This window comes from Myodes glareolus, chromosome 3, assembly GCF_982192425.1.
Source record: "Myodes glareolus chromosome 3, mMyoGla1.1, whole genome shotgun sequence".
Taxonomy (NCBI): Eukaryota; Metazoa; Chordata; class Mammalia; order Rodentia; family Cricetidae; genus Myodes; species Myodes glareolus.
Genome location: NC_142028.1, coordinates 58,830,600 through 58,851,734, shown reverse-complemented (window position 1 = coordinate 58,851,734; position 21,135 = coordinate 58,830,600). Strand labels below are relative to the sequence as shown.

At 43.5% G+C, this 21,135-nt stretch overlaps 1 protein-coding gene across 3 annotated transcripts in view; it reads right to left on the bottom strand.

The window, feature by feature from the left end:
• Prickle2 (prickle planar cell polarity protein 2) overlaps window positions 1–21,135 on the bottom strand; it is a 341,424-nt gene that overhangs the window by 96,432 nt on the left and 223,857 nt on the right. Inside the window, exon 1 of one of the 3 annotated variants that reach the window (XM_048438397.3) lies at window positions 11,661–12,228. The exons of the other annotated variants lie outside the window; for them this stretch is intronic. The gene's annotated coding sequence lies outside the window, so the exon portion shown is untranslated. Of the gene's footprint in view, window positions 1–11,660; window positions 12,229–21,135 lie in introns of those variants that run through there. 3 annotated transcript variants of the gene reach the window in all.

Here is a 21,135-nt window from a genome sequence, read left to right as displayed (position 1 = left end):
GATCAAAGCTGTCACAGCTGTGGACAGTAGGCCCAGGGAAGTCCAAGGCTGTGTGTACTGGTCTGCTGTGTTGGGGGTTTCTGGAATGCCACATTTCTTTTTCCCTCTGAACCAAAGGAAGGGGAGTCAGTTTGGTTCCATGTCTGGGGGCTTCATCTCAACATTGCTTTTTAAGGAAACATTTGGTGAGTATGTGTTAAAAGACTCCGTTGAGCCCTTCTCCTGCACCCACTGTTTAATCCTCAAACCACACCATGAGATAGGAATTATCTTCCCTTTACAGACAGGACGATCAAGACTGAAAGAGTTCCTGGAACTGATCTAAGCCTTCACCAAGACCTCAGGGGCTCCAGGAGGCCCCCACAGACAGACTACGTCGATCCCTTAATCCATGTAAAACAGGCAGTGTTTTTCTCTCTGCTCATGCAGAGGCCCCCAAATCACTGGCAAGTCGTAGGAAATTCTTAAGTGGCTGCTTATTAATAACGTTTTCCGTTTATATTAGGCCGCCTTTCATCCAAGGGAACTTGGCCAGCTCCATCCACAGAGAGCCACAGAAAGCCAACCATCTCTGTTGGGAATAGGGGCCAGCTGGCAGCAACATCCTTCAGGGGCTTGGCTTGTGGGGGTTCTGGCACCAGTCACACCCTTCAGAGCTTGACAGGGGCCCTTGAATATCTGTACTGAAGAGCTCAAGGCAAAAACTTCCCAGAAATCTATGTGTCTTGGTGATTGAGGCCAAAGGCTCAAGACGACCCCAGTGGACTTGCGAAACAAAGGCATCAACAAATTGTGAGTTTATAAAAAAATACCGAGGCTGGATGGAAAGCCTGCCATCCATATGGGGTTAGACACACAGAGAAAGATGGTCTCTGTTTTCAGGGTAGGCCTTAAACACAAACAAAACAAAACTCTCAGGGTTTCCCACTGGATGGAGAGGAAAAAACTAAGACAAGATGCTAACTTCCCTGCCCTAAGCAGGGTTTTGCGGTTTTGTTCTTGGCCAGAACCTGCTTCCTCTTTCTTCTGGAGAGAAAGGAAGGAGTGAAGCACGTAGGATGAAAATAACATTTCCTGGTTTCATGTTTTATTGGAAAGAAGCCTTAGGTGGATTGGATTCACATGGTCCACAGCAGGAAGACTCTGGAAACATGTGAAGATGGATGGTCCTGCCTCCCCGGCTCCCAGACCAGGTGGACGCGGTGATGCCTATACTCTTTAAACGCAGAAGATAAGATGAACCCGATTCCCTCTCCTACTCTTGCCCTTCTAAAATCTCATTTCTACCATTGTCTTACAGAGATGCTGGCCACTCTCTACTCTCCAGCTTGCAGTACACCCGTGGTGATAAAGCGAAGGGCAAGTTCCTTAACTGCGGTCATGATAAGATTTTGAGGAATCTGTCTCGTCTTCTTCTCCAGCTTCACTCCACTCCACTCTCGGTCTTTCTCAATGCTGGAGCCACGTTGGCCTTTATTTGTTCCTCGAAGTTGCTGAGGACAGCTCAGTCGGACACTGCAGTTACTGCTCTGCCTAGAAAACCTTCCCTTCAGAGCCTTGTCATGGTCAACTGTTACTACTCAGGTCGTCACTCAAAGACATCAGTCCCTCTCTCTTTTAAAGCTCACCCCTCTTCTCATTTTTCCAGTCCTTTTAATTTTTCCTTAGCACTTGTCACTATTTGAAATTATTTGCTGGTTGGCATGTCTCTCCTATTTTTCATATGGAATGCCAATTCCTAAGGTCTGGCAACTGGAACAATAAGCATCCAGTGAGTAGTGCATGACACAACGTGAAGCTCGAGTTCTTGTCCAAATCTGGTTTTGTAGTTCACAGTGAGCCACGTACTCTTTATAGCCATGAAAACAGGATTATTATTGGCATATAAATTTTGCTATAGAGTTATATTCTACAATAACTAAAAATATGTACTGTTACAAAGAGGCCAACTTTGTAGTGTGGCACAAGTATGGGATGAGAAGTACATCAGGCTGGGCGGTGGCGGCGCACACCTTTATTTAATCCCAGCACTTGGGAGGCAGAGGCAGGCAGATCTCTGAGTTCAAGGCTAGTCTGGTCTACAGAGTTCCAGGACAGTCAAGGCTATACAGAGAAACCCTGTCTCAAAAATCAAAAGCCGAGAGAGAGAGAGAGAGAGGGAGAGAGAGAGAGAGAAAGAGAGAAGTATATCACAAAGATCACATCAAAGAAAACTACCTCTGGCCTCTGCTGACGAGGTCCATGAATGAATAAGGAAGACGCAAGGACGATCATTACTGCTGAGCACCGTGACATCACTGTCAATTGATCGTACTATATATGTGCTATTGACTGCTCAACACTGAAAAGAATGCTTGAAGAACAGATAGACTAAAAACCCCTGGTTTACCCAAAGTAAATGCTTATACAACTGTGAAGTTGTATAAGGGCCAAGAGAAAGTATCTGAGAAAAGGAAGAAGCAAGGACTACCAAGACTTCAGCACCTGAGACCACAGCTCTTGATCTACCTATCTGTAAAATAGAAGGAAATCCTAGAATGTCCTGCCAGCCCAACAGGATGGAGCATTCGATTCCAGGCAGGCATGCGCATAGGAGGCGCATTCTTGAAGGGCCACACACTGCTTGTTTCCTAGTTCTATACCAGCCAACGAGAGTTCTCTGAGATAGACTTCAACCATGTGCCACTGAGTCTGGTAGTTCTTAAGAGGGTGAGTGGATGCCTTCAGGAGTATGAAGAAAGCTGGGGTACTTGGCATTTCTTTTAAATGAACGCATACACATTTAGAGAAAATTTTGTATTTAACTTCCGAAAGGTCGTCATCAGCCCTCTCAGTACTGTGGTGTACCTAGGAACGCTTGACTTCTTGAATTGCTTATGTCTAAAATAACTTCTCTGAAAGAACATGAAGATGGGTAAGTCGGGAGGTGGGGGTCTGGGAGGAGTTGGAGGGTGGGAAAGAATATAATAAAAATACATTGGATAAAATTTTCAAAGAATACATTTAAAAAATATCGTTCATCCTGCATTCCCAATAATATTCCATGTTCATTTCTGAATACCCCATGGAAGAGTGTTATATTTTCAGCATTTAATAGATATACTGAAGTCATCTTTTAATTACTATCTTATATAATTATAAATCAATTAAAAAGAAGGAAAATTTAGTAATAAAAGATAGTTTTTTTCCTTCAAATTTGGAAACACTTTCCATGGTGGAACAGAGACAAGCAAATAGTATTATTTGATACCTACCAGTTTCCAATGAACCTTCATGACTTTTTCAATAGAAAAACATATCCATTCTGCAAACATTTTTGTACCTTAATTTTTTAAAATTGTGGTAAAACATTTTTAGGACATATCTTTACAACCATTTATCAGGGTGAAGTCTAGGAGTGTTACACATGTTCATATCGTTGCATAGTCAAGCAGTAGTCCTTCTTTTGTCTTGCAACACAAAACTCCAAATCCATTAAATTAAAAAAAAAAAGAAACAAAATACCTTCTCTACTATTTCAGCCTTCCCATAGAGCCTCCACCAGAGCTGTGCACCCTGAAGATACTGAAATGCTACTCTTCACTCTCTGCCATTCTCTTTCAAAAACTCAAACTAACTCATGATAGAGCAGTGACCAGCCAAGGACGCTGCATGGCAGCAGCTCTTCAGTGATGGACATAAAACGGTTCTAAAGTGCTTTAAGAGCTTGGCACATTGGCATTGAGGTGGCAGGCTAGGCAACAGTAGATACAAGGAAAGGAAGATAGTTTCAGGCTTTCTGATTGGCTCTGCCCAGCAACTATGCTCTTTTCTGTTTCCCTACCTCCCAGAAGGCATTCTTTCCAACAAACCATCCAATGTCTGGAGAGGAGGAAGACCTGAATTGTTTGGGTGACATTGTCTTTTATTGTGTATCTATTTAGTGTGTGTGTGTGTGTGTGTGTGTGTGTGTGTGTGTGTGTATTCATATGGGCATCTGCAGGTGTTCCTATGAGTGTGCACACATGTGAATGTAGGTAAACATATTTCTGTTATAAGTGAGTGAAAGACAGAGGTCAATATTTGTTATCTTTTTCTGTTTTTGAGGCAGGATCTCTCAGGGACTCTGGCAGTCATCTAATCAGGATCACAGTGATGTACCACCCTTCCTGGTTCTTACATGGGTGCTCAGGTTCCAAACTCAGGTCCCCATGCTTGTGTGGCAGGAACTCTACTGACTGAGCCATCTCCCCACAAGCTCCCCAGATCCGACTGGGCAGCATGATCACCCTGCTTCCTAATGAGACAGGTATTTCTCAGGGGCCGAGCCTGAATAAGACTGGATGGCCCATTGCTCCAACAATGCAGCAAGTTTCTTGAATCCCCTGAAATAATGGAATGGAGGAAACACGGGACTCTTCACTGCTTTTGTTACTCATCAGGGTATAAACTAAGCCCTGGAGCCGCTAATTCAAATAAAGAGCGAAAACCCGAGCTTTCTGAATTGAGTAGTTTTCCTTCCTGTGCAGCCCTGGGTGCCTATGACAAAGGTGATTTAGCAGCAGCACCAGGGAGTTTTCCAGAAACGCAGAACCTGCATTTCTGCGATGCCCCAGGTATATAAAGGCAAATATGGACGTCTGATCCTGCTCAGTGCACAGCTCAGTTTCATGGTTTCCAAGGTCCCCCCGACGGCCCCAGCCACCTGCTCTATGTGTGTGACAAACGCAAAGGTCGGATGTCATTTCAGAAACCTCTCCGGAGGACTGGCTTCTCACGTCCCTGCACATCCTCACAACACTGTCAGGCCAGGTCATGGTCTAACACGGGACCTTTAAGATCTCTGTCATGAACAACCAGCAGTGAGAACGACAGCCCCTCACTGACAGGATCAGATTTACTTGGAAAGTTCACACTCATTAAGACCAGGGCTGAAAATGAACTTACTGAACAGCTGACTCCAAATCCCTTGTCTCAAGAGAGAAGAATAAAAGGAAACACAGCCCCTGACATTAAATAAAAGGTCCTGAGCAACAATTCTGGCCCCTCTCCCTAGAATCCAAGAGGCATGTACACAGGCAAAGCACAGTTTGGCAGAATTTCCCATGTTCCCTCTCATCTAGCTACATGCCTTCCACTGGCCTTTGGGAAACACATCTCCTGTCTGTCTTCCGAATCTCCCAGCCATTCTCACACTTTAAACTTACAAGCTGATTCAAAGCAATGCGTCTTGAACAAACCACTATATTCCCTTTTCTGTCAGTCTCTAGGGGGTTCTAATCCCCCCTCCCCAAATTAAAAGGATTTTACTCAATGGTTATAGAACCAGATGATTTTCTGTTGAGGCATCCAAAGAGAACATCCACAAGACATGGTACCATATAGGTCCACGGAAGCCTTTTAAAGGGGTAGATATAACTCAGTGTTGGGACTATGGTCATGCTGGGTTTGAGCCTCATCTTTATTCTTCACTTTTTGTAAAACTTTAACCTCTAGAAGTCTTGTTTGCTCAATTGTTTAATAATACCTTCTTTTGCCTCACCTTCTCTGACGTCCTCTTACAAGGCAGGTTTGCTGCACACTCACTTTCAGGCTAACAATTCTCATGACTGCTCTGTTCTGCGCACAAGATGTATCCAACGGAAAGAACTCTGTTCTTCCTGCTAAGGAGGAAGAAGGGATCTAACACAATGTTCAAATCTGGAAGACCAAGACTGAAAATAACCCCAAACTCAGTTAACTGGAATGCTGACCGTCCTCTTATGTGAGTCATCTTAGACAACCAATCCAACATGTATGTTCATCACAAGATTAATTAGATTACATGAGAGTTGTAATGAACTGTAATTCATGTTGAGTAGCAAGTAGGTCCTCATGATGTGATAGCTGTTAAAGTCGCTATACATCCGACCACTAAAATACTGACACACACAGTAGCATGTACTTCCAGGTACACTGCAACTATTCTGAAACTGAAACATATATGTTCCTCGGTTGAATCCTGGAGCTTTCATGAATCAGTGTCTCCAAGGACTCATAACTGATGAGCTGATGCCTAGAAAAGACTTGGGAAAATGGTACCCTGCCCAGGTAAAGGAAAATGCTAAGAATTTTTGTCCCAGTTACTCTTAATCCTGGATGGATCTGGGTCATATTTATAAAGTTTGATTTTAAGGAGAAGAAAAGAGAGGAGGATTTGAGGCCAGTGAAGCTCTCAGTGTGAGAGGAGAGACAAGTAAAGCCAGGCATCTGTCATCTGAGACAGGCTGGGTGATGCGAAAAGAGCAACAGAGGGTTCAGCTCTCAGGCTAAGACAGAAAGGGTTCCACAAGTCCTTGCATTGCTCTTTATGGCTTATATACCAGTGTGGGAAGAAGGGAAGAGATAGAAATCTCCAGTGCTCCCATAACATCTGTGCCACCACTGCACCAGTGGGCATACCTTGCAGACAGCTTGCTGTTTGGAGCTTGTAGGGTTTGTAGTCACATTCCAGGGCAAGTCCCATGCTCAGGAGTAGTAGCCAACACAAATCATACTTCATGGTGTGTGTGTGTGTGTGTGTGTGTGTGTGTGTGTGTGTGTGCGTGCGTGCTTTTTGTTGCTTATTTTTATATGCATTGGTGTCAGGGTGAGGGTATTAGATCTCCTGGAGCTGGAGTTATAGACAGTTGTGAGCTGCCATGTGGGCTGGAAATTGAACCCAATTGAACCCAGGTCCTCTGGAAGAGCAGCCAGGGCTCTTAACTGCTGAGCTATCTCTCCAGCCATACAACTTTATTTTTTCTGTCAAAAAAAAAAAAAAAAAAAGGAGAAGCTGGGAAGGGAAAGAATATGATCAAAATATACTGCATGAAATTCTCAAAAAAAATAAAGCATAAAAATATAAGAGAAAAAAATAACTTTCTAGTATTCCTCCTTGCTATCAGTTCACACTGTGACTCAGCGAGAGTGTGACTCCAATGACACATTCCCAAACAGGTCACCTCTCACTTTGTTTATGTCCACACTGCCATCCAGCCCTGTCTCTGTACCCCATGCCTCTTCTACACGATTACATTCCATGCATCTTCCAACTTGGCCTTCATATTTGTTTTCCTCATCCAAGTTATTTTTATTTTTGTGATATTTTAAAATAAGAACATAATTATGCCACTTTCTTCCTCCTACCCCTCTTCTATCCCTCCCTGGTTCCCTCTCAAACTCATGGTCTTTTCTCCTTAATTATTATAGGTATTGTGTGTTTGTGCACACATAAACATATAAATACAACCTGATGAGTCCATTTCGTGTTGCCTGTAGGTACATGATTTCAGGGTTGGCCACTTGGCATTGGGTAGCCAAGGAGAAAACACCTCCCTGGGAAAGACCAATTCTCCCTGTCAGCAATTGTTAGTGGCCTGCAGTACTTTGTCTAGGGGTAGGACCAGGTGAGATTCCCTCGTCCCCTTCCACACTGGCATATCCTTTGGTGCTATTGTTCAGGCATCCATATTGTTAAGGTATCACGAGTATCAGCTCTCCTATTTGAAAGGAAGTGTTGAGTCAACTTGATGTTCACAGACTTCAGGACCACACGTGTGCTGGAAGTTCACCCTGTCCTCCACCATTCAAAGACGGGCTCACAGCATGTTTGCCAACATGCTTTCTTCAAAAGGCCCATGGTGCTCCAGTGCAAAACATGTGCTGGACTCAGTGAAATGAGTGTCAAGATTTCAGATGGCTTCTCTTTGATTTAGGGGAGAGGTGAGGAGAGAATTTTTTTTCTATCCCTCCCTCTCCCCCATCACAATCGCCCCCTCCCCTTTAAAAAAATCACTTTGGAACTGGTGTTAAGGGATGTGAAAACAGGGCCTCATGCACACTAGACAAGAATGCTAGCCCCGAACCATAACCCTACTGTAGCAATCTGAATGTTTCTTCCCTCTGAAATAATAAAATTAAGCAAATGCTTGCTTTTCAGATTCTAAATATTGAACTGCTTAAATAATACACCAAGAGAACAGATAATTGAGACTCCAAACTCAAGTGGGCAAGCTTCTAATAAGAGTGGTATCCTTTGCTATATTCAAGCATATGACCGCGCGCGTGCGCACATACACACACACACATACACACACACACACACACACACACACACACACACGGTCAGGGTATTTAAACCAAAAAGTGTTATTCAAAAGTCGGAACAAGAACAAAGCATCAGGACTCATCGATTGCATCAGCAAGGACAGCATTTTGCCAAGTCTTGTATGCGTTTCTTGGTTTGCAATAGCTCACTGGCCCCAGCAGTTTCTCAAGTAACAATGTCACAGAGAGACTCAGGGAAGAAAAGCCTTGATGGCTACCACACACGAAAGAAAGTCACCGTCCCAGTGCCATCCAGGATCTTATCTGAGGGACAGAGCTTTTGACTGTATGGTTAATGACAGCAGTGGAAATAAAGGGGGCAGGCTTTGCAGAGAGAGGAACGAAGCCTCCTGGCCTCAGGACAGACAAGTGAGTGGCTGGCAGGAGCCTTCACACTCTTGGTGCCCTAGAAGCCAGAGGTTGTCACCATCTGTCACCGAGGCTATTTTAACTTTTAGGATTTTAATATTTCTGATGAACAGATCTTAAGTCTACTGCCCCCTACTGTTCATAGCTTGGGATTGAATGGGAAATAATAAAGTCAATAGCACCTGGAGGAGAACAAAGCTAATTAATACCCAGGATGGGGCAGGGGTTAGACTCTACAGCCCACCAGCATCACATCATTTGGAGGGGGGTTTATTTCCAATATTCCTATGACCAAAAAAAAAATCAAATTTCAGAGAGGTCAAGTGATTCTCCGAAGATCACATATGCTTTCAGAGGGCAATGAGGGTAGGCTACTGTCAGAGTGTTTTACTAATAGTATGCTGCGGAAAAAGGATGCTTGTACTAAAGACCACATCAACCAGGAAGTCCAAACGAGTTTCTGGAAAACAGATCTTATACCAGACATCTCTGGCTCTGTTAATTCCCACCCTACCTCACCACATTTTTGTGATGACAGGGACCAACCAAACACTTGCTAGCAGGTGCTTTGTCACTGACTAGTTTAATAGTCTTGGCATTGCAGGTCCATTCTTGGAAGGAAGAAAAGAAGGAGGAAAGGAAGGAGGGAAGAAAAAATAGATGTCAGGAGGACATGGAGAAACAACAGGTCAACCATATGGCTGCAGCAAATCACTGGGAAAGTGGTATCATGGCAATAGATAAACAGGGATGGATAGATGGATGGGGACACACACACAGAGAGACAGAGAGAGGGAAAGGGAGAGAGAGAGAGAGAGACAGAAAGAGAGACAGATACAGAAAGAGAGAGGGGCAGAGAGAGAGAGAGAGAGAGAGAGAGAGAGAGAGAGAAGACAGGCCCGAATAAGGCAAGTAAACCTATTATTTTCTCTTTTCAGACAGCCCTGAGACTGATACCACCCAAATGGTGACATCAGTTTAGCTCTGGAACTTCTGAGGAGTCTTCCAGCAGGTGAAATACAGATTTAAGGGCCAACCTGGGCCGAGAAGAAGAGAGCAAGTATAGTGTAGGAAAGAAAGAATGGTGAAAACCTGCCTTTCGCAGGCACAGTTGGAATCCAAAAGGGCGTTGATTCTAATTAAGTCCCCACAGCTCCCTAGGTGTGACCTGTCAGCTTCCGGGAGAGGAGGCTTTTTCCTTAGGGGAGCCTAGTTCAAATGGCCCTGGCTGATTTTCCTTCGACCACCTTTTAGGAGCCCACAGCACAGTAGTTCTAGCTAATATGCTTTACTGTATCAACTCCACCAATAGGGTGTGAAGTCCTTTTGAGTGGGAGAGTTTGGCTTCTGCTGTGACTAAGGTCACATCTTCTCTCTAGCCTTACCTCTCACCAGTGAACATGTGGCCTTTTCATGGACTGATTTGTTTTCTGCAATAATGTTTACGATGCTCACTTGTGTAAAGGAACAATGCTAGCAGTGTGGCTGGCACAGCTCTGGGGACGTTTTAGATGCCATACCACAAAAGCCCTACCTACACTTATCACCCTACCTAAATATAGATCGATCTCACTGCTCTTTCCATTTCACAAACAGAAACGGATACTCCAAGAGGTATCCTTAAGTCTCTCCAGTTCTCAGGGTCCAGGTCCTGCACGAACATCGTCTCTTACTGTTTAACCTCTGAGTCCTTTCCCCACCCCTTCCACTTCTAGAAAGCATTGTCTTTCCTGTATTGTTAGCTCTGCCCACTCCACCCCAACCCATACATATTGCATGGGGGAAGTTACAAAAATAACTGTACCATTCGAAATTGCCCTCTTTTGTGGACTGCTCCGTAACGTGTTAAAGAACACGACGCCTGATGAAGTCAGTGCGTCTAAATTCTCACATTAAAAAAAGAAAATTCCCAAGGGGAAAGAGCATTTGATGGAAAGGAAAAACCTCTACAAGTACTCTAAGAGGCACCAAAACCTCAATTTTCAGAATATGGTGATTCTATCAAAGTTGTGACTTACTCTTGAGCCCTTGGGGATGGTCATCCTGACCCACCTGTGAACGCCACCAGCAGGCAGGCTGCCTTCTAGGACGCAGGATGAAAGCAGCCTTGCTGAAATGGGTTAAAATTGCCTTCAGGGCTGGGCAGTGGTGGTGCATGCCTTTAATCCCAGCACTGGGCAGGCAGAGGCAGGCGGATCTCTGTGAGTTTGAGGCCAGCCTGGTCTACAAGAGCTAGTTCCAGGACAGGCACCAAAGCTACGCAGAGAAACCCTGTCTCGAAAAAACAAAAACAAAAACAAAATGCCTTCAGGAAGAGATACACAGCAAAGCAAAGCACATGCAGCCTTATATACTGCAGGCCACTTATACATGAAACCGACGTCTATATTCATTTCATGCTAGAGCCCTCCCTTTACCCATGATTCCACACAGGCTCACAGTGGAAGCAGACCTCTATCATTGGGGAAGCGATCTATAAGTCTAGGTAATTCCCAGCCACTCTGGAAGATGTCACCACATCTGGCAACTATATTTCTAGTTCCCAAAAGCCCACTAGACCCTAGCACAGTACACGCTCATACAACAAACAACAACAGTAAGATTAAAACCCAGAACTTTATCCTCAGACTTCCATGGCAGTGCTATGATTGGTTCTGGGGAAGCCAAAGGCCACTGAGAGGAACTAACTGTGAGCACAGGCCAGTAGGGAAGTCGCCTCATCATATGCGACAGCAGGCGATGCCATCAGATTCGGAAGCTCTGTCACCATTTCGAAGCCAAAGGGACTGGCTAAAATTAAACCTCAATAATTTGAGAGTCATTTCTTTATCTGGAAGTGCTCACGAAGTGTGCCTCGGCATCTCTGATGTTTCAGATACGTGATGAAACGGGAGCCATAGTACATCAATGCTACCTATCATTATTTGCTTTTTAAATGCCCCCCACCCCCGCCTCGACTGTTGCTATTAAGAAAGGGTCACTTTTAGAGAAACCCTGTGTCTTGAACACGAAGGTTTGAAGATACTGCAAACTGTACCCTGCCACTTTGCATTTGAACTTTCTGATAAAAAGGTGCCAGACCACCAAAACCAGCACCCGGCCCCAGAGATAACACCTTCCTCTATCCAAAGATCCTGGCTACAAAACACATCCCTGCTTGCTCTGAGAATTTACAGATTTCTTACCTCCCTCCTAAAGGATGAGCTGCCAAGCTTCAGAGGAAGGAAGCCTTCGCTCAGGTCTTGATCTGGTCAGTTGCTCCAGTTCACTGTTCCCCTGGAGCCGGTATCAGAAAATGCAAGCAGGACCCCAGGCAGCCCACACATCTCCTTTTCTGAGTCTGCAAATCTGAGCCCTTCCTGAGGCAGCAGCAGGCTCAAACCCCAGCTGGTCTGCTTTTGCATTCCCTCGGAGAGAACACGGACCCAGACGCGGACCCTGCTGGAGATCCACCAAGCCGGGACCGTGACTTGCGCTCTTGTTCTAGGCCTGCCTGAGCCCTGGAATTGTCTTCTCAAGAACCCCAGTTTCCTCTAAACTCGCCGACTTCACGATTATCTGAAGGAAGTCACAGACCCCTCTCTCTGCGTCATCCGCTGATCCTGAGCCAGACCTAGGAGACCAGTCAGCTGCTCGCAAAGCCGGGGCCACTGAACCAGGAAATGTGCAGCTCATCCAAAAAAAATAATAATAACTGTCACGGAGCGCCTGGCAGAGCTGGAGAAGTCGCTGTTCGCAGTTCCAATGCCTGCATCCTCCGCATGCTAATGAGGCTGTGATGTCAGCAAGTCAGTCACAGCATCTGGACGTCCCAGTCTGGCCGCCCAGGGTTGAGATTTATTTACATGTAAATTACCCTTGCCTTCCAAATCAATAATCCCTAAGCCAATGTGTTGGGGAGGGGGGGGAACCTTTCCTAATGTAAAAATCCAGCTATGAAGCCGCCAAAGGAGCAGGGGAAGAACAAGAATTATACCTCAGAGAGGCTTAAAAGGCACACGGCTGTTTGCCCCACCTTTTTTGTTTTTGCTTTGAAAAAAGAAGCTCCATGCCAGAGATCTTAGCTGGCCACAGGTATAGCTTGGATTCCAGGTTCAGATCAGAAACTGCACTAGCCCAGCAGCAGCACAACCAGAATGAGTCCTCTCTCTCTCTCTCTCTCTCTCTCTCTCTCTCTCTCTCTCTCTCCTCCTCTGTCTCCCTTCTCTCCCTCTCTCTCCTTCCCTCCCTACCTCTTACTATGCTGAACCTCCAAATGCTATACTTTTTCCCTCTTCGACTTTCATTCCAGGGTGTCAGATTCTGCTGCCCTGCGATCAAGTCACCTTTAAGAGTTTATAAACCCTAGAATAAAAATGCATTCAGCTGCCACCACTGGCTTTGGATGTGAATTGGTCACATACAGTCCCTGGCCCCTTGCTCCAATTTCAAGAGAGCATAGAGAACAACATCACCACAAACCCTCAGACACACAAGGAGAGCACCATCTCGAGGCTTCCAATCGACAATCAGGGAACAGGCAAAATGGAGACAGGCTTCTTCCCACATCTGCCTGGGTTTTAGCAAAGGTGAGCCAGAACTTCCATTGAACCTTATACCTTTAGCATTGTTCCTTACAAGATTTTTGTTGTTATTGTTGTTGTTTGTTTGTTTTTGCAACAGCATCTCTTCCTGGTCTGAAACTTACCAAACAGAGGAGGCTGGCTGGTTAGAGTTTTAAGGGGTCCATCTGTCTCTGCCTTTCCAGTGTTAGGACTGCAAGCAGGAGGCACCATGACTGACTTTTTCCCATGGGTTCTGGAAATGGTCCTCATGCCAGAACGCAAGCACTTTACCATCTGAACCATCTTCCAAGCCCCATTAATAAATATTTAATAGACATATACTCACACTATAGGGACTGGGCATTTTCACAGTCTGTACTCACTGAGTTTATGTACCAAAGTGCAGTAACAGAAGTACAAACAGAATGGCCAACTTTGGGGTCAGCAAACAAAATGCTATTCAGTCTAATAGTCTACCAGAGGGGCCGTGTTTCCTGAGTACTCTTCTCCATTGTCATCTCCTATTGCTCCAAACTAACTTTCTTCCCATGTTCCCTGCCATCCACCAGACCAGGTGAACAGCAGGTTTAAACTAACTTCAGACAAGGAAACACTATGGGCAAGCAGTGTGTGTGTGTGTGTGTGTGTGTGTGTGTGTGTGTGTGTGTGTGTATGTGTGTGTGTGTGTGTGTGCATGTGTGAGAGAGAGTGTGTGTGTGAGTATGCATGTTTGTATGTGTGTGTGTGCATGTATGTGAGTGTATGAGAGAGTGTGTGAGTGTGTGTCTGAGTGTGTGCACGTGTGTGTGTGAGAGTGTGTGTGAGCATACATGTTTGTATGTGTGTGTGCTCATGTGTGTGTGTGTGAATGTGTATGTGAGTGTGTGAGTGTGTGAGAGTATGTGTGTGTGTCTGTCTGTCTGTCTCTGAGGGTATCAGCTGCAGAGGCCAACAGAGGCCCAGCCCATCATTCTCTGAGGTCCCTGAGGACAAAGCAGCCAGTGCAGCTCCTCGCCCCCACCCCACCTCTGCTCGAAAGCCCACTGTGATGAGACCTGCCCTTTCAGCTGGAGCTCCTGAAGCTTCAAATGAGTTTCTTTGTTGGATGTTGAGAAGGTAAATTATGCCTTTTGTTATGCATAATTGTATTAATAATGCTTAATCATTTCTTCCAGAAGGTTTTTTTTTCTGGTTCACTGAAGACCTTTATGATTAACAACATGGGACCTGGACTAACTTTTACCCAGAGAAATGGAACATAAGAGACACTCTGTTTTAAGTCCCCGTCACACATGTGGGGTGTCATATGGATATGCCAACCCTCAATATCCTTCAAAAGGTTAGTTACTAGACCAAATCATTTGGTGCCATCAACAGCCCAGTGGAAGGGGTGACATCCAACTTAAAGATGGCCTGAAACAAGTCTTTTCAACAAGCTTATGGCCCAGTTTTGTCATGGGAAGATGGGCTCACCAGCTCTGACCTTATCGGCATTCCTCCACTAGGACAGTAAGACATGATTCACAAGGGATTGGCGGTGGAGAGGAAAACTGGAATGTAGAAGGCAACAAGAGACTCATCTTCAGCTGGAGAAGATTTGACACAAGGCTGGAGAAGTCATGAGACTTGATAATATAGTGCGGAATTAGCAGCATAGTATGGCATCCAGAATGGATGAGCTGGCAACCATTATAGTTCTAGGATGTGAAGCCTGGGCCTCTCTCAGTGCTAGTGCTGAAACTCTGGGCGAGCTTTGCACGTGCGAGGAAAGCCCTCCATCACAGAATAACACTGTCAGCCCCTAAGCCTAGGGTCCCCAACTGTAACACGGGATATTAACAGTACTTAGCTTCATAGAGCTGTTGGGGAAATTAAATGAATTTAATGTGAAATATTTCGTATTGAGCCTATACAGCACACATTTGATGATGCTAGCTATTCATAGAGGAAATAATGTTACCCTCACCAACTTTGGCACTATCTTTCTACTTGATTGATTTCAAGGGTTAAAAGGAAGACTGTAAAATAATTCCCATTCCCAAGGGTATATACCCTCATAGCTCCACCAAAAGTGAGCAATCTTCTGACATGCCCTATTCTTTAATCTCTAACACAAACTCCTTTGACTCCTAAAATACAAGGTAAGAAGGCATAAAAAAATAACTGATCAACATGAGGAGGGAGACATTTCATTTTATGAAACTGTATATTGGGACAAGATAATCAAAGATACTCCTTTACACACAGTGAGGGGTCATCCTAATAAACTGGAGAGTTGAAATATAAGTTTTAAACGATTATGAAAGATCTAATCTACCCACCTATCAGTGTTTCTTCTTATGACCACATGACTGCCACACACCTGGAGCTCACTGCCACTGCCAGCTTTGCAGGCAAGCACCAAACTACCTATCGCTGTCTTTGGAAAAGATTAAAGTTCAAAATTCAAAGTTAAGGCTTTTGTATTATTAGCAGGTTGGAAACAATCATCAAATCTCTCTTATGTCGGTGTCTATATGTATATTTCTGGAATGCGTGCTTCATCTACTCATTATTTTCAGGTGCTTGGGATCAGATACATTACATGAGCCCCTCTATTTCTCAGTCACTGACTCAGGCCTAGGGGATGCTTGGGCGACCAAGACAGATACAGATCCAGCCTTCAAAGAGCTCCACAGTGAAAGTGAAGACAATTAAATAACCCACTAGAGTGGAAGATGATGTGTGCTATGAGACAGCCTATGTGGCCCTTAGGAGGTCTAGCTACAGTCCAGAGGAGCATTCCAAAGCTCAGCAGATGGAGGAAGCAGAATATCTAGGAATCAGGACTGCACAGACTATTAAAGTAAATCTACACACAGATAATGCCTTATGATGGAGACTGTTCTGTTCGGGAGTTTTTGAAAATATGCTTTTAGGTATGCAAAAAAAGATCATGCAAAAACTATGTGGAAAAGTGCAGAGGCCTGGTACACTGACAAACTTGTACAATGTGTATTGCGCTTTATAAAAGCAGAGGAAAATGCTACATTGATGAAAGCAAGCTTCATGGGCAGCGGTAGAAAAGAACAGGCAGTGTGTGCACAGGGCATGCAAACCCATCAAGAATCCATTAAAGGCCAGGGAAACAAATGTAGATGCTGACATTTAAAACTTTGTGTCTTGCTTGGAAAGTAGGAAATTGTAGAAGCGACAATACTGTGTAGGAAGAGGGAAAGGAGAGTAAGACTGTGTCCAATGTGATTTAAAAAAAAAAAAGGCCCAGGAAATCTGTGATTTGAGTTATGCCTCAGGTCAAAGCAATTTTTGCTTTTTTAGAAACAATTTTCTATGAGGAAGGCCTATCCTAAACATGACATGAAATTTAGAAGCTATAAATAAATTTAAAAAAAAGTCCTGCTGAAATTGTCAAGGTCAAATTTTAGTAGCTAGAGAGGGTGTCTAGGCAGGAAGAATAAGCTTGAAAGAAGAGAATTAACAACAAATGGAGAATTAAAAACCCTGGCATCATGGGTGCAGTATACAGGGCAGCACCAGTCTAACAATGGCAGCTAACAAGGAGACCACTCCGTGGGCTGGTAGAGCAAATGTCATCCGACTCCAGCTGGTATTGGTCAGAACCCTACTAGAGAATCAAAGGGAGAGGCTTTGTGAATCTGTCTGGTTAGCCTGTAAGCATAGAAAAAAGAAGCTAAGTGGGGACAGGGAGCATGGCAGCCTACAGGGGCGCCTTCTGAGGAAGGGTGTAATGAGCAACTTTTAATTTCCATTTCTATAGGTATCAAATACAAAGGGATGAACTTGAAATGAACTTAAGTAAGGCTGTTAAGTACTGAGATAAGAGCTGGTATGGATTACTTGGAGAGATGACAGTCTTTTCATTTTTAGAGAAATCAAAAGAGATAAAGACCATCATATCCGGTTAAGGTCAGGACCATTCATAAAATGCTAATTACTGCTAAAGACATTGCCATGGCTTCAAACCACTCATTTAATAAGGGTCATTTAACTTCATTTTTCACAGGTGTGGATGCTGAACACATGTGCACTCATGTGACTATATAGTTTTAAATATATAGTCTTTACAGGAAGTTTTCTAACATCCAGACATCAAAATCCAGTAAAGTAAATGAGGGTGGGGAAGGTAACAAAGAATTGTCATATTAATAGGGACAGACTGGGTGATAACATAGTAATCTGTCTCAGATTTCAGCGATTTAGCACAGGGAACATTGATTTCCCACTCAGGCAAGGCTGTCTGGGGGAAGTGAGGCGGGTAGGGCAGGGAACATAGGCTTTGTAGATACCTTCACTTCAAGCCGTGGCTCAGGGATCTCACCCAGTCCCGTTGTATCTCGGATTTTAACCTGTAATTTTCATGTTCTAACAACACAAGAAGAAATGAATAGACTTCCGCATGATTCAACTTGGAGATGAATAATAGTGCTTTGATTGATCAATCCATTCTATGACCTCATCCAACTGCAAGGAGGCTGAGAAGCCTGTGTCCCAGAAGAGGGAACGTAAATAATAAAAACATCTGCAATGCACAGCACGCATCATTTTTGCTGTACAAAGACATCTAAAAAGCACAATCTGTTAAAACTAGGATGCCATAAACCAGTGGATGTTTAGCATCTGAAAAAACCTGTAGCCATCAGGTAGTTCTGAATGGAAACAACACATGCTACAGGCCAACAGGCTGACAGTGAAAACATGTATCCTGAGTTTCCATTGTCATTCAAGCAACAGTATCCACACTAAGTTACCTTACAAGGAATACATGTTTGAAGTATGTGACATTTCTACTGGGGAGGCAGAAGCAGGAGGCACCCACAGACACGGGGCTAGCTTGTCAGCAGGAAGCGCTCAGGAGAGACATCTTTAATGGCCTCTGACCACTTTTCCAATTCAAGAATGTCTTATGAACGAGCCTAAAAACACGATCTGGTTTAAATCTGGATCTCTCTCCTTCCAGATGCATGTTCACGTTTGATGACAGCATATCCTAGCCTCACTTTCTCCATCTACAAAATGGACATGTCTATTATTCAAGCGTAAGAATGATTAGATGAACCACAATATATAAAACACTTTGTAGACTAGTTTATATGTCAAAATGTATCATTTTCCACTTGATTTTCAAAGAAAGGCACAGGAAGGATTGTTGCTACGACATATGATAAAGTCGTTCATGATAGACATAAGGACAAGCTCTCTTCTCCCCAGGCATTCTTTGTTCGTGTATGAAAAACCTATATTAGGAATATTCCATAGATCACTGACATTTCTAAATCTTATGAAGAACCATATGTCATATTTTAAATTCAGAACAAACAATATTCTGTATTTTTCTTATCACCTTAGGAATCACCACATTTAATATACTTTAATTATCTTTGATTCCAATAATGAAATGCATACAATTTTAACATCGTCTTTTATCCTCCTTTAATTATAGTAATTAAAATATGAGATATAGATAATATATATGTACATATCAAAATAAAAGACTATTAAAGAGCATTCTTACTCCCTCCAAAAGTTAACAATTGTGTCAACGGTTTAAACAGGCACACTGTGGCACATTTTCATTAGTATGCCATTAAACTGGCATGATGTGCTAATAAATGGGTTTTTAATTAAGAAAAAAAAGGAGCTGCATTTGCTCTGGCAGCTCTTTGGACTACTGGTCCCATCATCAAGCTGAGCAAAATCTGGAATTTCCATAGGGGAGAACAAGGTGCTCATTGCATAGGATGCTTTGGTTTTTCTAGCCTTTCCCAAAGGCAGCTATAGAGAGACACTTCTCTTGAGAGAACTGTGGTAACATACTAAGTATTTTAGAAAAAAAGACTGGAAAAACAATCTGTCTCACAAAGGAATAAATGGACAGCAAAGATCTTCCCGGGAGAATTATCTCAGGAGAGGAAACATTACAGACGGACAACCTGACATGTTTTTTCAGTGGGATGAGTACCAGGTGCTCTATGCACACGATGTCACTGAGTCCTCGTCTAAAAATGTAACTTTCATCATCCTGTACCATCCAGACAGAGATGTCGGGGTTCAAAGAGGATAGACTAATGGAATAAGGATCTGTAACTGAGATCTATCCCTGGGTCATTACAACACCCCTGACCCCTCATTTAACTCAGAACTTCACAATTTTCAAAGCCCAGGTGTTATTACAGTACGCAGAGTATAATATGCTGAAAAGAATTTCTTAATAAAAACATAGAGCACAGGATGTTCTCTGTTCCTCTAAACAGTAGATTGCTTTGTACAAAGAAAGAACACATAGGGTTTACCTGGGAGGCAGGAGCTCTTCTCTTTAGAGTTCTTATTCTCTTTCACAGTCTTTCATTCTTAGTGGTGGCAAAACTCCCTTAGTTAATACCAACTATGGTGGTTTGATTGAGAATAGCTCCCAATTTACATTATTGAATCTTAGTCCCTACTTGGTGGAACTGTTTGGGAAGGATTAGGAGGTGTGACCTTGTATGAGTAGGTGTATCCCCGGGGGGTGGGCTTTGAGGTTTCAAAAGCCATGCTATTCCCAGTTAGCTTTTTCTCTCTGCCTCCTAACTGTGAAAGAACTGCTGTTCCAGCACCATGTCTGCTGCCATGCTCCCTGTCATGGAATCTAATCCTATGGACCTGTAAGCCTCAATAATACTCTTCCTTCTATAGGACGCCTTGGTCATGGCGTCTCTTCACAGCAGTAGAAAAGTAGCCATGATGATTTAATTAAGGCCATTCTAACTAAACTCATGCTGCCTGGGAGCAGATCTTTATTGTTGCTTTGTACTACTCTGCTCTAAGCACCTGGTACCTTGTGTTCTGACAACTAATGAAAGGTTTAGCAATTTTTCCTGTGAAAACTGCAGGACATTTGGGGTTACTTCTGGAAACACTGCTTTCTATTTCCTGCACTTTGACAAATGTTGGGGAACGAGAAAGAAAAAGGTGGAAGCCACAGTCTCCTATGGTTCCAACGTTTTGGTCTCTTTCCCCAGCTCATCTTTGTCTTCTTGACAACTCCTAGGTGGGCTCAGGTGTGGGACACTTCTATGCTCTCTATGCTCATTCACTACTTAGGTCTGGTCTAGGGTTGTAACTTCTGTCTTGATTCTAGTGAGTTAAGGCCAAAGCATTCCTATTAACTTTGGGCTTGCATGTCTACCTGCCTACATCATATCAAAATGCAGATGTCAAAGGCTTCTCAACTATCGTGTATATACCATATCTCCCACAAACCTGCTTTCGCTTCTGTCTTTGAAATATTAGTTAAAGGCAACTCTACCATGACAGTGAAAAAAAGAGCAAATTCCTTGGAGATCATCTTTATATATTTCTTCTGTTACACTTCAACTTGTAAGACCTATGAGGGAAAATTTGTACCCCAAAGGCCAAATACAGTTTGCTTCATGTCTTCTCACAAGCATTAGAATACAATTACACTAGGTATCTAGATACCATCTATGTGTCTACATTAGGTATCTATAACTACATTCATGCTACAACAAACTTGAACAGTTTCCAGCAAACACTTTGTGGCTTGCCAAAATTAAGACATCTATAATCTTGTTTTGATCACTAAATATTTTCCAGCCCTTACCTAACCCTATTGAGTTAGATGTTGGCTCCACCCAACATCTTTCTTTTACCCTCATTATTATCACTCCAGTCCAAGTCACCACCATGTCTCTTCTGTATGGAGATCCAGGGAATCAACAACACAGGCTTCCTCTTGATCTATTATTACTTCTCTTGGTCTAGTAACAAGATGGCACCTTTGCTGAGTCTCATTGGGAGATTGGATTGTGTCAGATTTCTATACAAAATCCACCAACTCTGCTCATGTCTGAAGATAGCCCTATGGATCAAGACCACATACGTCCTAACATCTTTTCCTACTGCTCTCTACCTTTTTACAACCCAAACATAGGGTCTTGAACAAGCCAGGCTCGTGCCACCCCCTGAGCTTTCACACTTGCTCTTCCTCTGAAATGATCTGTCTTGTAGACATGTAGTAGCATGGCTCCCTGTCAACTTTTCAAATCCAACATCAGCCTGTGGGGCCTTTTCCTCCATTTTTCTGACTCATTCCCTC